This window comes from Balaenoptera borealis (genome assembly GCF_965194805.1).
Source record: "Balaenoptera borealis genome assembly, chromosome: 11".
In the NCBI taxonomy this organism is placed as follows: Eukaryota; Metazoa; Chordata; class Mammalia; order Artiodactyla; family Balaenopteridae; genus Balaenoptera; species Balaenoptera borealis.
In genome coordinates, this window is record NC_138868.1 from 105914567 (window position 1) to 105931717 (window position 17151).

A 17151-nucleotide genomic window follows, 5' to 3' on the forward strand; every position below is an offset into this window, starting at 1 on the left:
AGGGTGATGGTGGCATTGTAGAATGAGTTTGAGAGTGTTCCTCCCTCTGCTATATTTTGGAAGAGTTTGAGAAGGATAGTTGTTAGCTCTTCTGTAAGTGTTTGATAGAATTCGCCTGTGAAGCCATCTGGTCCTGGACTTTTGTTTGTTGGAAGATTTTTAATCACAGTTTCAATTTTAGTGCTTGTGATTGTTCTGTTTATATTTTCTATTTCTTCCTGGTTCAGTCTCAGACAGTTGTGCTTTCCTAAGAATTTGTCCATTTCTTCCAGGGTGTCCATTTTATTGGCATATAGTTACTTGCAGTAATCCCTCATGATCCCCTGTATTTCTGGAGTGTCTGTTGTTACTTCTCCTTTTTCATTTCTAATTCTGTTGATTTGAGTCTTCTCCCTTTTTTTTCTTCATGAGTCTGGTAATGGTTTATCAATTTCGTTTATCTTCTCAAAGAACCAGCTTTTAGTTTTATTGGTCTTTGATATTGTTTTCTTCATTTCTTTTTCATTTATTTCTGATCTGATCTTTATGCTTTCTTTCCTTCTGTTAACTTTTTTTTTGTTTTTGTTTTTCTTCTTTCTCTAATTGCTTTAAGTGTAAAGTTAGTTTGTTTATTTGAGATTTTTCTTGTTTCTTGAGGTAGGATTTTATTGCTATAAACTTCCCTCTTAGAACTGCTTTTGCTGTGTCCTGTAGGTTTTGGGACATCGTGTTTTCATTGTCATTTGTTTCTAGGTATTTTTTGATTTCCTCTTTGATTTTTTCAGTGATCTCTTGGCTATTAATAGCATATTGTTTCACCTCCATGTGTTTGTATTTTTGCAGTTTTTTTCCTGTAATTGAAATTTAGTCTCATAGTGTTGTCGTCAGAAAAGATAGTTCATAAGATTTCAATTTTCTTACATTTACCAAGGTTTGATTTTTGACCCAAGATATGATCTCTCCTGGAGAATGTTCCATGAGCACTTGAGAAGTGTATTCTGTTGTTTTTGGATAGAATGTCCTATAAATATCAGTTAAATCCATCTTGTTTATTGTGTCATTTAAAGTTTGTGTTTCCTTATTTGTTTTCATTCTGGTTGACCTCTCCCTTGGTGAAAGTTGGGTGTTAAAGTCTCCTACTATTACTGTGTTACTGTTGATTTCCCCTTTTATGGCTGTTAGCATTTGCCTTATATATTGAGGTGCTCCTATGTTGGGTGCATAAATATTTACAATTGTTTTGTCTTCTTCTTGGATTGATCCCTTGATCATTTTGTAGTGTCCTTCTTTGTGTCTTGTAATAGGCTTTATTTTACAGTCTATTTTGTCTGATATGAGCATTGCTACTCCAGATTTCTTTTTTTTTTTTTTTTTGACCACAGTTAAAGATTTGATGAAAGTTCATAATAATGCAGTTGACAAGAAAATTAGTTATTTCTGAGATATACATTTTAAAGTAATAACTAGGATTATTACTTATAACATTATACCAGAACATATAAGATTTTTAGAAATTTCATGTAATGTCTGAAACATTTATATTAACATATTTCCATATACTCCAGATTTCTTTTGATTTCCATTTGCCTAGAATATCTTTTTCCATCTCTCACTTTCAGTCTGCCCCCAGTGGGTAAGATTGGTTCAGTGCGTTGTGTAGGCTTCCTGTTGTAGGGGACTGGTTCTTGTGTTCTGGTGGACGAGGCTGGATCTTGTCTTTTTGGTGGGTAGGACTGCATCTGGTCGTGTGCTTTGGCATGTCTGTGACCTTATTATGATTTTAGGCAGCCTCTCTGCTAATGGGTGGGGTTATATTCCTATCTTACTAGTTGTTTGGCATGGGGTGTCCATCACTGGAGCTTGCCGGTCATTTAGTTGAGCTGTGTCTTAGTATTGAGATGGAGATCTCTGGAGACCTCTCGCTGATTGATATTATGTGGGGCCAGGAGATCTCTGGTAGTCCAATGTCCTGAACTTGGCTCTTCCACCACAGAGGCTCAGGTCTGACAGCAGGGTGGAGCACCAAGACCCTATCAACCACATGGCTCAGAAGAAAAGGGAGAAAAAAAAATAAAAAAGAAGGAAAGAAAAAAATAAAATAAAGTTATTAAAACAAAATTTTTTTTTAAATTATTAAAATTAAAAAAATTTTAAAAATTAATTTTAAAAAAAGGAAAAAAAAAAGGAAGAGAGCAACCAAACCAACAAACAAATCCACCAATGATAACAATTGCTAAAAGCTAAACTAAGATAAACATAAAAATCAGAAACTGGTCAGTCGCATACATCAAACCCCAAGTCTACAGTTGCTCCCAAATCCCACTGCCTCCACTTTGGGATGATTCATCATCTATTCAGGTATTCCACAGATCAACATCAAGTTGATTGTGGAGATTTAATCCACTGCTCCTGAGGCTGCATGGAGAAATTTCCCTGTGTCTTCTTTTTTCTCACAGCTCCTGGGGTTCTGCTTTGGATTTGGCCCTGCTTCTGCATGTATGTCACACTGTGGCATCTGTTCTTCACCCAGACAGGAGGTGGTTAAATGAGTGGCTGATTCTGGGGCTCTGGCTCACTCAGGCCAGGGTGGAGGGAGGGGTACAGAATGTGAGACGAGCCAGCGACAGCAGAGGCCGGTGTGATATTGCAACAGCCTGAGGCGTGCCCTGTGTTCTCCCAGGGAAGTTATCCTGGGATCACGGGACCCTGGCAGTGGCAGGCTGCACAGGCTTCTGGGAGGGGAGGTGTGGATAGTGACCTGTGCTTGCACACAGGGTTCTTTGTGGCCGCAACAGCAACGTTAGCGTTTCATGCCCATCTCTGGTGTCCACACTGATAGCTGCGGCTCGCGCCCATCTCTGGAACTCATTTAGGTGGTGCTCTGAATCCCCTCTCCTCACGCACACCAAAACAATGGTCTCTTGCCCCTTAGACAGTTCCAGACATTTTCCCGGACTCCCTCCCAGCTTGTTGTGGTGCACTAGCCCCCTCAGGCTGTTTTCACACAGCCAACCCCAGTCCTCTCCCTGGGATCTGACCTCCGAAGCCCGAGCCTCAGCTCCCAGCCCCCGCCCATCCCGGCGGGCGAGCAGACAAGCCTCTCGGGCTGGTGAGTGCTGGTCGGCACCGATCCTCTGTGCAGGAATCTCTCTGCTTTGCCCTCTGCACCCCTGTGGCTGTGCTCTCCTCCGTGGCTCCGAAGCTTCCCCCCTTCTCTCCCCCCTGTCTCCTCCAGTGAAGGGGCTTCTTCCTGTGTGGAAACTGTTCCTCCTTCACGCTCCCTCCCAGAGGGGCAGGTCCCGTCCCTCTTCTTTTGTCTCTGTTTTTTCTTTTTTCTTTTGCCCTACCCAGGTACGTGGCAAGTTTCTTGCCTTTTGGGAAGCTGAGGTCTTCTGCCAGCATTCAGTAGGTGTTCTGTAGGAGTTGTTCCACATGTAGATGTATCTTTGATGTATTTGTGGGTAGGAGGGTGATCTCCACGTCTTACTCCTCCACCATCTTGAAGGTCCTCTGGAAATACATCTCTTATCAATCATAAACATCTGGAGAAATATTTAGTTTGAATAACTTAAAAACATATTTACATAAGAATTACTGATGCACTTTAATATAGTAACTTGAAATCCTCGAAGGCTTCTGCCTTTTACTTTTAATCCTGCCTGTTAAATTCATCAAATATAACCTCATTCTGGCTTTAGATATAATTAAGGGTAAAGGATGCAATCAAGTAGAATAGCATGGCCTCATAAGTCATAGATAAGAACATATAATTAAAATGTATATAAACAGTACACAAAACAGTTCAAAAAGAAAGAAATAAAATACTTCCTCCAAATCCAAGTAATATTTTTATGCAGAAACATTGTGAGACTGACATCATCATAAAGATATTCTTGAATCAGGTCTAATTTGTATTTTAAAAAATAAGTCATTTGCAACATATAGTGCTTTAACTATGTTTAGGAACACAGTGTTTTACTTGTAACATTATATGTCACTTATTTCACACCAGTGAGATGCAGAATGGTTAATAACCACTACCTTGGACTGTACTGTAGAACTCATAAGTGGGAAAAAAATACCCAGTCATAAGCTTTCTCCTTTCCTCTTCAGGAGAAATCTTGCTGAATGGGGTAGCTCTGATGCCACCTGAAATGCTGCTGGGTTTTCTTTCTTCTCCCATACAATGGAAGAGTGGTCTAAGCAAGTTTTTAGGAAAACGTTAACAATCTCTTTCATTTCTGCAGTCCTTTTACTTTCCACCCATTCAGAGCTATACCATGACAAATATGTGCCTTACTTCTTGAAAAAATGAATATGCAATACTTTTATATGCAATGAAAATATGAAAAGTTACCTAGAAAAAAATTCTTGTTCAACACTCACGTGTTTGAGGAGGTGCAAAATGAGTGGGATTTTTATGCATCTCATGAAATTACTTTGCTTGCAATTGAAACAAAGTTATGACATCATGTCTCCCTCTGGCCAGGGTCTCTTTCCTTTTCACAGAGGCTCACCGCGAGCCAGTCAAGGTCTTGGATTTCCCCAAGTGCCGCATTTCCTTGTTAATTCATGCCAAGGTGTTAACCAAAACACAATCCTAGTCACTTAAAACAGTAACTTTTTTTTTCCTAGCTACAATATCATTATTCTACCTATGCTTTTCACATCTGGTTGCAATATCAGATTGTTTTTACCAAGCAGTCTGATTTACGTTCCGAATGTCAGGAAACTCAGATGACTGCCCAGGCTCAGCTTATACTTCCAAAGTAAAGGAGAAAGCAAGTCTACAAATGACATTATTTACCAAAATCTTCTTTATTAGTTTTCTTTGCCAGTCTTCTGTCTTCAGTGGTTAGCCACCAAAGTAGCACAGTGGGAGAAACAGAGGCACAAAGGAAAGCAAACAGAGTGGGTGATAGAAAGTGCGCAGAGAATGCTCCTAGGCCGTGATGCTGCCATGCTCTGATCTTTCCAAGAACACTGCGTGATGGTGTTTTGTGATCTGTCTTCTAAAGCACTCGTTTACAAAGATATGTTCACCCACACAACAGTCCTGATGCAGGACTCCCTCTGAAAAAATAAGGTGGTATTGGACACAGAAATCATGCGCAGGCACATTACCAGCAGTCACCATTTTCAGATGCTATAACAGAACTTCTGTGGAACTTTAGGGTCAGCAGGTCAAGGAATTGAGTCCCATTTAATCTTTATTGCATTTAGGACCAATCTGGAAAGCAGATGACTATAGTCTTATTTCTGACATTTTACAATTCCCAAGAGAACTACTTTGGACACTTCTACCAAATACATTTCACCATATTGCAATAGGTCTTAAAGGAATTCCATGGTTTCTAGTGTTTCTGCTATCATATCCATCTTGTGTGATTTCATGAGCATTTAGCATTCACTAATTAGCCAATATCTTTCAGCTCCTGTTAGGTGTCAGGTACAGTGCAAGGAGCCGAGAGTATCATAATAACCAAAGTAGGTATACCTCATCTTCACAGAACTTAGATGTAATGAGGGTAAGAGACAGTAATTAAATTGTATGTAAAATATAACAGTGATTCATGCTTACAAAAAGAGCTTAAAATTGTGCTTTAAAATGTTTTTGTTTTTTAAGAAAAGAAATATCTGCAGTGTTACAAGAATTTATAACCAGGAGCAACACCATAATGGTGGATTAAGGGTGTCTGAACACCCTCTCCTTCATAAAACCAGCAAATACACTGGCAAAGATGATCAAACTCAACTTTTTCAGAACTGAAAAATAACCGAAGTCTTGCAACAATCTGAGTAGTGTTTATTCAAGAAAAATGGGTGACTCTCAATAAGAACAATGAGTTTGTGGTGTTTTAACTTGTCTGATTCCCACTTCCTTTTTCCAGCTCTGCAGTAATTTTTGAAGTCAACAGCCTGTGACTGTGGTATCCAGGAAAACCAGCATTCTAGCAGCCACAGGAGGGGCAGAATGTATTTGGAGCAGTCCAAACCCAAATCCAGAGAATTAATATCACTATTTGATTTGACCTCTCTGGGAGCGCCATGAAAAGTTTCATTCACAGCAACTTCATTTATTTTACCTGACTCAGAGATTATCCTGGATAACTAGCTCTATCTTAGAGTATTTGACAAGGACAATCGGTGGTAATTGTTTAACACTGCAGTTACCTAACGCTGTAATACAAGTTTGGGATAACAAAAGGCTGAACAAAATCTTAAAAGAAAAACCTGGGGGATAAGTTGTCAATAGAAGTCTTTGAAAATCTCTGAAATATTCATGGGAATCTAGAAGGTGATGTGCATGTGCAATGGTGTACATATGCCTAGGAAAGACCTGAAAAATTCTTAATCTCTCACTTCTGGCTGACCTTGAAGCTCTGCACATGTATGTGGAGAAGGCTAAGGCAGAATTGAAAACTGCCTACTGACATATTGAAGTTGTATCCCAACACACACAAAGCCCCACAACAGGAGCTGACCACTTATTGGTTTAAGAAAATTATGGAAATATCTGTCCAGTTACTAACTAAACAGTAAATCAACTGAGCACAGACTTTTGTGACTGTATATGACAAAGAATACAAAGTTTAAAAAATTATTCCAGGAAAGTCATTAAACAAACAACAGAAATAATAAAAAATAGCAATTACACTAAACCTTGGGAAAATGAATAAAATCTTATTTACAGAGTTACCACATTGTATTTTCTTAAATTTCCAGTTTTCAACAAAAACATCTAACTTCACATCTGAAACTATGGAGACCAGAAGGCAGTAAGATGACATATTCAAAATACAGAAAGTAAAAAAACCCAAACAAACCAAGAGCAACAACAACAAAAACTTGTCAATCAAAAATTTATATTAAAAAAAAATTCTATATCTAGAAAAACTATCTTTCAAAAATGAAGGGAAGACGATACATTCCCAGATAAATAAAAACTGAGAGAATTCATTGCTAATATAGCTGCTCTACAACAAAAACTACTAAATCTTTCAGGCTGAAATGACAGGAAACTAGACAGTAACTCAAATCTACATGAAGAAATAAAAGCACCAGTAAAGATAACTACATATAAAATTACAAAAATCTGTATAAATGTCTATTTGTTTATAACTTTTAATTTCTATATGATTTGTTTTATTTATTTTCTTTTTTTATTATTAATTTTTTAAACATCTTTATTGGAGTATAATTGCTTTACAATGGTGTGTTAGTTTCTGCTTTATAACAAAGTGAATCAGCTCTACATATACCTGTATCCCCATATCTCCTCCCTCTTGCATCTCCCTCCCACCCTCCCTAACCCACCCTTCTAGGTGGTCACAAGGAACCAAGCTGATCTCCCTGTGCTATGCAGCTGCTTCCCATTAGCTATCTATTTTACATTTGGTAGTGTATATATGTCCATGCCACTCTCTCACTTCGTCCCAGCTTACCCTTCCTCCTTCCTGTGTCCTCAATTCCTTCTCTATGTCTGCGTCTTTATTCCTGTCCTGCCCCTAGGTTCCTCAGAACCAATTTTTTTTTTAAGATTTCATGTATATGTGTTAGCATACTGTATTTGTTTTTCTCTTTCTGACTTACTTCACTCTGCATGACAGACTCTAGTTCCATCCACCTCTCTACAAATAACTCAATTTCGTTTCTTTTTAGGGCTGAATAATATTCCATTGTATATATATGCAACATCTTTATCTATTCAGCTGTTGATGGACATTTAGGTTGCTTCCATGTCCTGGCTATTGTAAATAGAGCTGTAGTGAACATTGTGGTACATGACTCTTTTTGAATTATGTTTTTCTCAGGGTATATGCCCAGTAGTGGGATTGCTGGGTCGTATGGTAGTTTTATTTTAGTTTTTTTTAAGGAACCTCCATACTGTTCTCCATAGTAGCTCTATCACTTTACATTCCCAACAAAAGTGCAAGAGAGTTCCCTTTTCTCCACACCCTCTCCAGCATTTATTGTTTGTAGATTTTTTGATGATGGCCATTCTGACCAGTGTGAGGTGATACCATATTGTAGTTTTGATTTGCATTTCTCTAACGATTAGTGATGTAGAGCATCCTTTCATGTGTTTGTTGGCAATCTGTATATCTTTTTGGATAAATGTCTATTTAGGTCTTCTGCCCATTTTTGGATTGGGTTGTTTGTTTTTCTGATATTGAGCTGCATGAGCTGCTTATAAATTTTGGAGATTAATCCTTTGTCAGTTGCTTCATTTGCAAATATTTTCTCCCATTCTGAGGGCTGTCTTTTCTCTTGTTTATGGTTTCCTTTGCTGTGCAAAAGCTTTTAAGTTTCATTAGGTCCCATTTGTTTATTTTTGTTTTTATTTCCCTTTCTCTAGGAGGTGGGTCAAAAAGGATCTTGCTGTGATTTATGTCACAGAATGTTTTGCCTATGTTTTCTTCTATGAATTTTATAGTGTCTGGCCTTACATTTGGGTCTTTAATCCATTCTGAGTTTATTTTGTGTATGGTGTTAGGGAGTGTTCTAATTTCATTCTTTTACATGTAGCTGTCCAGTTTTCCCAGCACCACTTATTGAAGAGGCTGTCTTTTCTCCATTGTATATTCTTGCCTCCTTTATCAAAAATAAGGTGACCATAGGTGTGTGGGTTTATCTCTGGGCTTTCTATCCTGTTCCATTGATCTCTATTTCTGTTTTTGTGCCGGTACCATACTGTCTTGATTACTGTAGCTTTGTAGTCTAGTCTGAAGTCAGGGAGCCTGATTCCTCCAGCTCCGTTTTTCTTTCTCAAGATTGCTTTGGCTATTTGGGGTCTTTTGTGTTTCCATACAAACTGTGAAATTTTTTGTTCTAGTTCTGTGAAAAATGTCATTGGTAGTTTGGTAGGGATTGCACTGAATCTCTAGATTGCTTTGGGTAGGATAGTCAGCTTTACAATGTTGATTCTTCCAATCCAAGACCATGGTATATCTCTCCATCTGTTTGTATCATCTTTAATTTCTTTCATCAGTGTCTTATAGTTTTCTGCGTACAGGTCATTTGTCTCCTTAGGTAGGTTTATTCCTAGGTGTTTTCTTCTTTTTGTTGCAATGGTAAATTAGAGTATTTCCCTAATTTCTCTTTCAGATTTTTCATCACTGTATAGGAATGCAGAGATTTCTGTGCATTAATTTTGCATCCTGCTACTTTACCAAATTCATTGATTAGCTCTAGTAGTTTTCTGGTAGCATCTTTAGGATTCTCTATGTATAGTATCCTGTCATTTGCAAAAAAGTGACAGCTTTACTTCTTCTTTTCTGATTTGGATTCCTTTTATTTCTTTTCCTTCTCTGATTGCTATGGCTAAAACTTCCAAAACTATGTTGAATAATAGTGGTGAGAGTGGACAACCTTGTCTTGTTCTTGAACCAGGAAGAAATAGAAAGTATGAACAGACCAATCACAAGAACTGAAATTGAGACTGTGATTAAAAATCTTCCAAGAAACAAAAGCCCAGGACCAGATGGCTTCACAGGCAAATTCTATCAAACATTTAGAGAAGAGCTAACACCTATCCTTCTCAAGCTCTTCCAAAATGTAGCAGAGGGAGGAACACTCCCAAACTCATTCTACAAGGCTACCATCACCCTGATACCAAAACCAGACAAAGAAAGAAAACTACAGTCCAATATCACTGATGAGCCTAGATGCAAAAATTCTCAACCAAATTCTAGGAAACTGAATCCAACAGCACATTAAAAGGATCATACACCATTATCAAGTGAGCTTTATCCCAGGAATACAAGGGTTCTTTAATATATGTAAATAAATCAATGTGATAAACCATATTAACAAATTGAAGGAGAAAAACCAAATGATCATCTCAATAGATGCAGAAAAATCTTTCGACAAAATTCAATACCCATTTATGGTAAAAACCCTCCAGAAAGTAGGCATAGAGAGAACTTACCTCAACATAAAAAACGCCATATATGACAAACCTACAGCCAACATGGTTCTCAATGGTTAAAAACTGAAACCATTTCCATATGATTTATAAGACAATTGCATAATATAATAATTTAAAAACTGTGTTGATTGGTTTATAATACAAAAGATATAGTTGTTTTAAAAAATAACACAAAGAAGAGGTGAGCTGACAGAGCTATACTGGAACACATTTTTCTATATATCATTGAAATTAAGTTGATATCAATTTGAACTGCATTGTTTTAAGTTAATATGGTAATTGTAGTACCCAGGACAGTCACTAAGAAAATAACAGAAAAGTACTGAAAAAAATAAGAAGGGAATTTATATTCTAACATATACTAAGAAATATGTATTTTGCACAAAAGAAATCAGTAATGGAGGAATGAAGGAACAAAATTTAAAAAGACATAAGAAACAAACAGGAAAATGGTATATATAAATCCTAGCTTATCAGTAAAATCTTTAAATTTAAATTGAGAAACACTCTAATCAAAAGGTAGAAGTTGGCACAGCCTGATAAAAATATAATCCAGCTATATGCTATCTACAAGAGACAAACTTTATATAAGACAAAATTGGATGAAAATAAAAGAATGGAAAAAGATAGACTAAGTAAACAAGTATCGAAAGAGAGCTGGAGTGGCTACACTAATACCAAACAAAATAGTCTTTAAGTCAAAAAAATATTTCTAGAGACAAAGGAGAACATTTTATAATAATAATAGTGTCAATCTATCTGGAAATATAATAGTTATACATACACATACATCTGACAATACAGTCCCCAAATACAGAAAACTAGATGGCATAGGAAAGCAAGGAGAAACAGACAATTTGATAATAGCATTTAGAAATTTCCACACCCCATTCTCAATAATAGATAGAACAACAAGGAAAATCAACAAGGAAAGAGAAGACCTGAGAAACACTATAAAGAAACTAGACTTCTATAGAACATTCCTCTCAACAATAGCAAAAGACACAGTTTTCTTAAGTGCACATGGAACATTCTTCATTATAGACTATTTTCAAAGTAAAGCTTAATAAATTTAAAAGGATTAAATTATACCAAGTATATTCTCTAACCACAGTGGATCAAAATAAGGTATCAATAACAAAAGAAAAGTTTGGAGAATCACAAATAAATCAAAGGGAAATTGAGATGAATGAAAATGAAAATACAGCATAGAATCAACTTAAGAGATGCAGCTAAAGCAGTGCTTAGAAAAAACATTCATAGCATAAATGCTTTTATTAAGAAAGAAGATCTTTTACCCTAAGACTCTAGAGAAAGAAGAGCTAATTAAATGTAAGCAAGCTGAAGAAAGGGAATAATAAAGGTCTGAACAAAAATAAATAAAAATGGAGAATAGAAAATAATAGAGAAAAATAAATAAAACAAAAAGTTTTGTCTTAGAGAGGAGCAACACAGTTGACAAAACTTTAGCTAAACTGACTAAGAAAAAGAGAGTTCAAATTACTACAGTCAAGAAAGGTTGTAGGTAGTGAGGGTGGGCATTTCCACTAATCATACATATAGAAGTAAAAAGGATTATAAGAAAATAATATGAACAATTCTATGCCAACATAGATAATCCACAGGCAAACCACAGGTGTGTAGAATCACACAAACTGCTAAATGTTACCCCATAAGAAATAGAAACCTGAATAAATATATAACAAGTAAAAATATTGAAGTAATAATCAAAAACTTCCCACAAAGTACAGTCCTGGTCCAAATGGCTTCACTGGTAAATTTCACTAAACGTTTAAAGAAGAATTTACATCAGTGCTTTGCAAATTCTTCCAAAATTCAAGGAGACATGAACACTTCCCAACTCATTCCATGAAACTAGTATTATCCTGGTTCCAAACCCAGACAAATGCATCACAAGCAAAGAAAATAACAGCCTATGACCCCTTATGAACATAAACACAAATATCCTCAATAAAATACACACTGAATCCAACAGCATAGTAAGAGGATTACACACCATGACCAAGTGAGGTTTATCCCAGGAATGTAAGATTGTTTTGTCATACAAAATTCAATACGTAAATGTAATATACTATATTAATAGAATAAAACAATAAAGCCACATGGTCATCTCAATAAATCCATAAAAGCCATTTGACATGACATAACATTTCTTTGTGATAAAACACTGAAGAAGCTAGGATTAAAATGAACTTATTTATCTCGATAAAGGACATCTATGAAAAATCCACAGATAACATCATATTCAATGGCAACTGAAATCTTCCCCCTAAGATAAGAACAATATAAAGATGTCCATGATCACCGTTATATTCAATACTGTACTGGAGGTTCCAGACAGGACAATTAGACAAGAAAATGAAATAAATGACATCCAGTTTGGAAAGGAAGAAGTAAAGCTTTATCTATTCACAGACAACAGACTTTCTTATATAGAAAATCATACAGAATCTACAAAAAAATATTAGAAATAATAAGTTCAATATTATTGCAGATACAAGATCAATATACAAAAAAACTAATTTTATTTCTATACACTAGCAATGAACAATTCAAAAATGAAATTAAGAAGAACAATTCCTTTACAATAACCTCAAAAAGAATCAAATACTTAAGAATAAATGTTAGAAAAGCAGTGTAAAACTTATACTTTGAAAACTGCAAACTGTTGAAATAAATTAAAGAACATGTAATAAATGGAAGCTATCTTATAGTCATGGATTGTATAACTTAATATTGTTAAAATGAGAATACTCCCCAAACTGATTTACCAATTTAACACAATCCACCATCCCCAGCTTGCCGAAGATGACAAGCTGATCCTAAAATTCATGGGAAAGTGCAATGACTCAGAGGATCCAAAACAATCTTGAAAAAGAAGGACAAATTTAGGGATTTACACTTCATTTCAAAAGGTACTACAAAGATAAAGTAACCCAGGTAGTGTGGTACTGGCATAAGGATAGACATATAGATCAATGGAATATAATTGATAGTCCAGAAATAAACTCTAATATTTGTGGTCAACTTATCTTTGACAAGGGTGCCAAGACTTTTCAGTGGGTAAGGAAAAGACTTTCCAACAAATGATGCAGAAACAACTGGATATCACATGCCAAAGATGTGATAGGCACATGCATGTGATAGGCACCTCATAGCATGGACAAAAATCAACTCAAAACGTGTCATAGAGCTAAATATAAGGGATAAAACTATGAAATACTTAGAATAAAGAATAAAATAAATCTTTGTGACTAATGGATTAGGCATTCTTAGGTATCACACCATAAGCAGAAGCAGCCAAAGAAAAAAGAGGTTGGAATTTATCAAAATTAAAAATTTTTGTTCTTCAAAGGACACTATCAAGAAAGTTAAAAAACAATACACAGAACAGTAGAAAATATTTGCAAATTGTATATCTGATTAAGGATTGTATCCAGTATATATATGTATATATATATATATATATAATATATATTGTATTTGTTTTTTTTAGATGGCAACAATAATAAAAATCTCATTTTAAAAATAATCAAATAATCTAAATAGACATTTCTCCAAAAATATGTAAAAGTTTAATTAGCACATTAAAAGATGATCAACCTTATTAGTCATTGAGGAAATGCACCTCAAAACCACAATGAGATTCCTCTTTATACCCACTAGCATTGCTAAAATTAAAACAAAATACATCAAAATAAAAACAGAAAATAACAAGTGTTGAAGGGGACATAGAAAAATTAGAACCCCAATACTTTGTTGGCAAGATTGTAAAATAATGCAACCACTTTGGAAAACATTTTGGAAGACCCTCAAAAACTTATACATAGCATTATCATATGACATAAAAATTTCACTCCTATGTATATTTCCAAGATAAATAAAACATATGTCCGTAAAGAAGTTGCACATAAATATTCATAGAATTATTTATAATATCCAAAAAAATGAGAACAACTCAATATCTGACTGAATATTCATATCCATATGAATGAGTATTCATCTTATGAATGAAGAAACAAAATGTGGTTTATCCATACAGTGAAATATTTTTTGGCCACTAAAAGGAATGGAGTGTTTATACATGCTCTAATACGGAGGGACCTTGAAAACATCATGCTAAGTGAAAGAAGCCAGTCACAAGAAGCCACGTGTTGTATGATTCTATTTATCTGAAATGTTTAGAATAGGCAAAGTCATAGAGACAAAATGTAGATTAGTGGTTGCCAAGGGCTGGCAGGAGGGAGAAATGAGGAGTCACTACGAATGGGTATGGTGTTTCTTTTAGGATTGATGAAAGTATTCTAAAATTAGATAGTGGTGATGGGGCACAACTCTGTGTGTTTACTAAATACTGGATCTTAAAAGGATGAATTTTGTGGTCCAAGAATTATATCTCAATAAAGCTGTCATTTTTAAAATTGTTTATCATCGAGAGATGTGACTGGGAAGAGCAGTCATCCTGATTTGCATGGAACTGAGGTGTTCCTAGGACTCAGGACTTCCAGAGCTAAAACAGAAAATCTCAGGCAGCCAGGGATGTATTTGTCACTGTGACACAAAGGAGGAATGCTTGAATTAAGATTTGAAGGATAGGAAGGAAATAAGGAGATGAAGCGGGGAGCGAATTGCACATGTCAGCACCTTTTGGTAAGAGGCAGGGATAATTTAAGGAAACGAGAGTGTTGAGGGCCGGGGGAGCTTGGTTTGAGCAAAGACTGGAAAAAGGAAGTAGAATTCAGGCTTCCATGCTCTATAGGGAACGATAAAGCCCCTGGGTATTTATATATCTGCATCCTCAAATATGACACAGTCTCCCTAAGAACAGAGGTGGGGTCATTCTTATTTCTCTGGCCTTCCTCACTGTCGGGGACAGTGCCGGACACTTAGGAGGCACAGAATCTGGGGATATGTAGTAAGTCCAATATTTTGGTTTCTGGCCTGTGTTTCAACAATGTGCAGCTGAATTTTCCACTGTTCCCAGGCTCCTCTTTCATTTTTCCTCCTTTGCCTGTTACCTGTCAGCAGGAGACACTAGACTAAACTTCACAGAGCCGAGAGGAGCCCAGACGGGTGCTTCTCAAACGCGAGGACACCAAAGGGATGACTGAGCTCTCACAGGAGGCAAGTGACAACCAGAGCTGAGAGGTTTGGGGTTTTAATTAAGTAACTTATGCCTGAAACTGGCAACAGCTTATCTATTCCCAAAACTCCCTTACGTTAACATATGCCTGCCTTTCCCCTGCCTTTTGCTGCCTGTCAGGATGGTAGCACCTTGTGTTGTCAGGAGGCCAAAAGCAGCTCTTGGGTAGCAAGTTGAGCAGATCCATATGTCAGTAGAAACATAAGAGGGACAGACAGGAAGAAACAAATAGAAAGATGGAGGGAAACAGAGGTAGGGAAAGGAACCTGAGACTGGGGAAAAGAGGGAGAGAATGAAAGAGATTCTAGGAAATGCACAGCACTGGGTGAAAGAGGCCAATGGAAATAAGTCACGAGGAGTAGAAAAAGCTACAAAAACACCCTGGAAAGATGAGATGTACAAAGAGACTAATTCTATCTTTCTAGTCAGAAGAGCGCCTCAAATCTTTGCCCCTGCTGAGATTCAAATGCAGACAGCCCCATCACTAAAACGCTGTTCGTGAATTCCCCGGGCTCTCCTGGAAATTGCTGATGAGCCCCACATCAGAGCAGCCAAACAAAAATCACACTCGTCGCCCCCTTAAAACAGTGCATTCAGTGTGGCTTTCTTCTCCTCTGCCCAATTATCCTATTTGCACTGAAAGGAAAAGTTGTACTTGAAGGCATATTAGAAAATATTTATTTAGAATTCTCTTTACCACATTGGGCCAAGGCGACAAGGCTAGGTAATAAGTAGGGGACACTTTCTTTAGAAAAAGTAAAAAGAAACTTTAAATGGTAGCATCAAAGGCAGCATTTCTATTTCAAAACACAAGAAAATAACCTTATAATGAGGAGTCATAGAGAGAACTGAAAACGCTGCGGTGACCACATATCCATTTTCAAAACCCTATTGTTCTACTTGAAAGGGAGAGCACTCAAGATGGCAAGAGTCCGTAAATTAGAAGAAAGGAGAAAGTATAAATAACTTATGCTCCCTTAAAGGCACATAGGCAAGATGAAATTCATATTTTAAAAAGGGATGTTTCTGCTGCTATTAAAACTTAAAGAACTTTGCAAAGCCGCTAAATTACTTTGCACCGTTTATTCTGTTAGCTTATTTTCTCCATTTCGGTTTGTAGCAGGAGGCCAGAGGAAAGGAGGGCTCAGTTTTCCTTTGATTTGTGTTACTGTACTCACCAAGTTTCTCTTCTTTGTTTTCCACCCTTGTGCCTTTGCCTCTACACCCACACATTCTCTTTAGAGAGAAATCACATTCTCTTAATTTCCTTGTTATTGCAAAATCTAAACAAAATACACAATAACTCTTTCAAAAAGAACCAACAAGAGCTAACCAATAGCACCTGGTCTTTCCTTGCCCTCCCACCCCCTACCCCACGCACATTTATTGAGAACCTACTATACAGTAGCCATTGCACTGTAGGCACTAGGCACTTTGACACTACTTCATTTATGGGTTTTTCTCCTGTGGAAGGGTGCAAGGCCCTTTGTCATTCAGGGTTTTTTTCTTCATCAGAGACTTTTACTGAATAAAGTGAATCACCTCCTTACCCTTGCACCCCCGTGCCACCAACTCTTTACCTATTCTGGAAAGACCTTAGACAGACTCTTTTTCCCTTGCAGTAGTTGTTTTCAGTTTGCTCCTCGGAGCAGCTATATCAGCAACAACTGGAAACTTGTTAGAAATGCATCTTATACCTACTAAATCAAAACTCTGGGGGTTGGGCCAGGTAAGGTATGATTCTTAGGCATGCTCAAATTTGAAACCATTGCTCTGCAGCATGAAAGGCAAGCCACCAACCCAAGTTCTAGTAATGTTGTCTTCTTAATATAGAATTGGAATGAACCAGATTCCAGTAAATTCAAAAGTAGGTGCAATGGGGAAGGAGACATAGAAGATAGAATAGGGTATCTTTATAGAGATGAACTCACTTTAAGAAAATTTAATCAAGGCTCCATTAGGAAACCCAGAGAAACCAAACCATTTAGTATAGTTCTGTGAAACAGCTTGAACTTTTTGAGAACTGGGACCCTCCCTAGCATGGCTGAGTAAAAGACAGAGGTATTAACCTCATGAT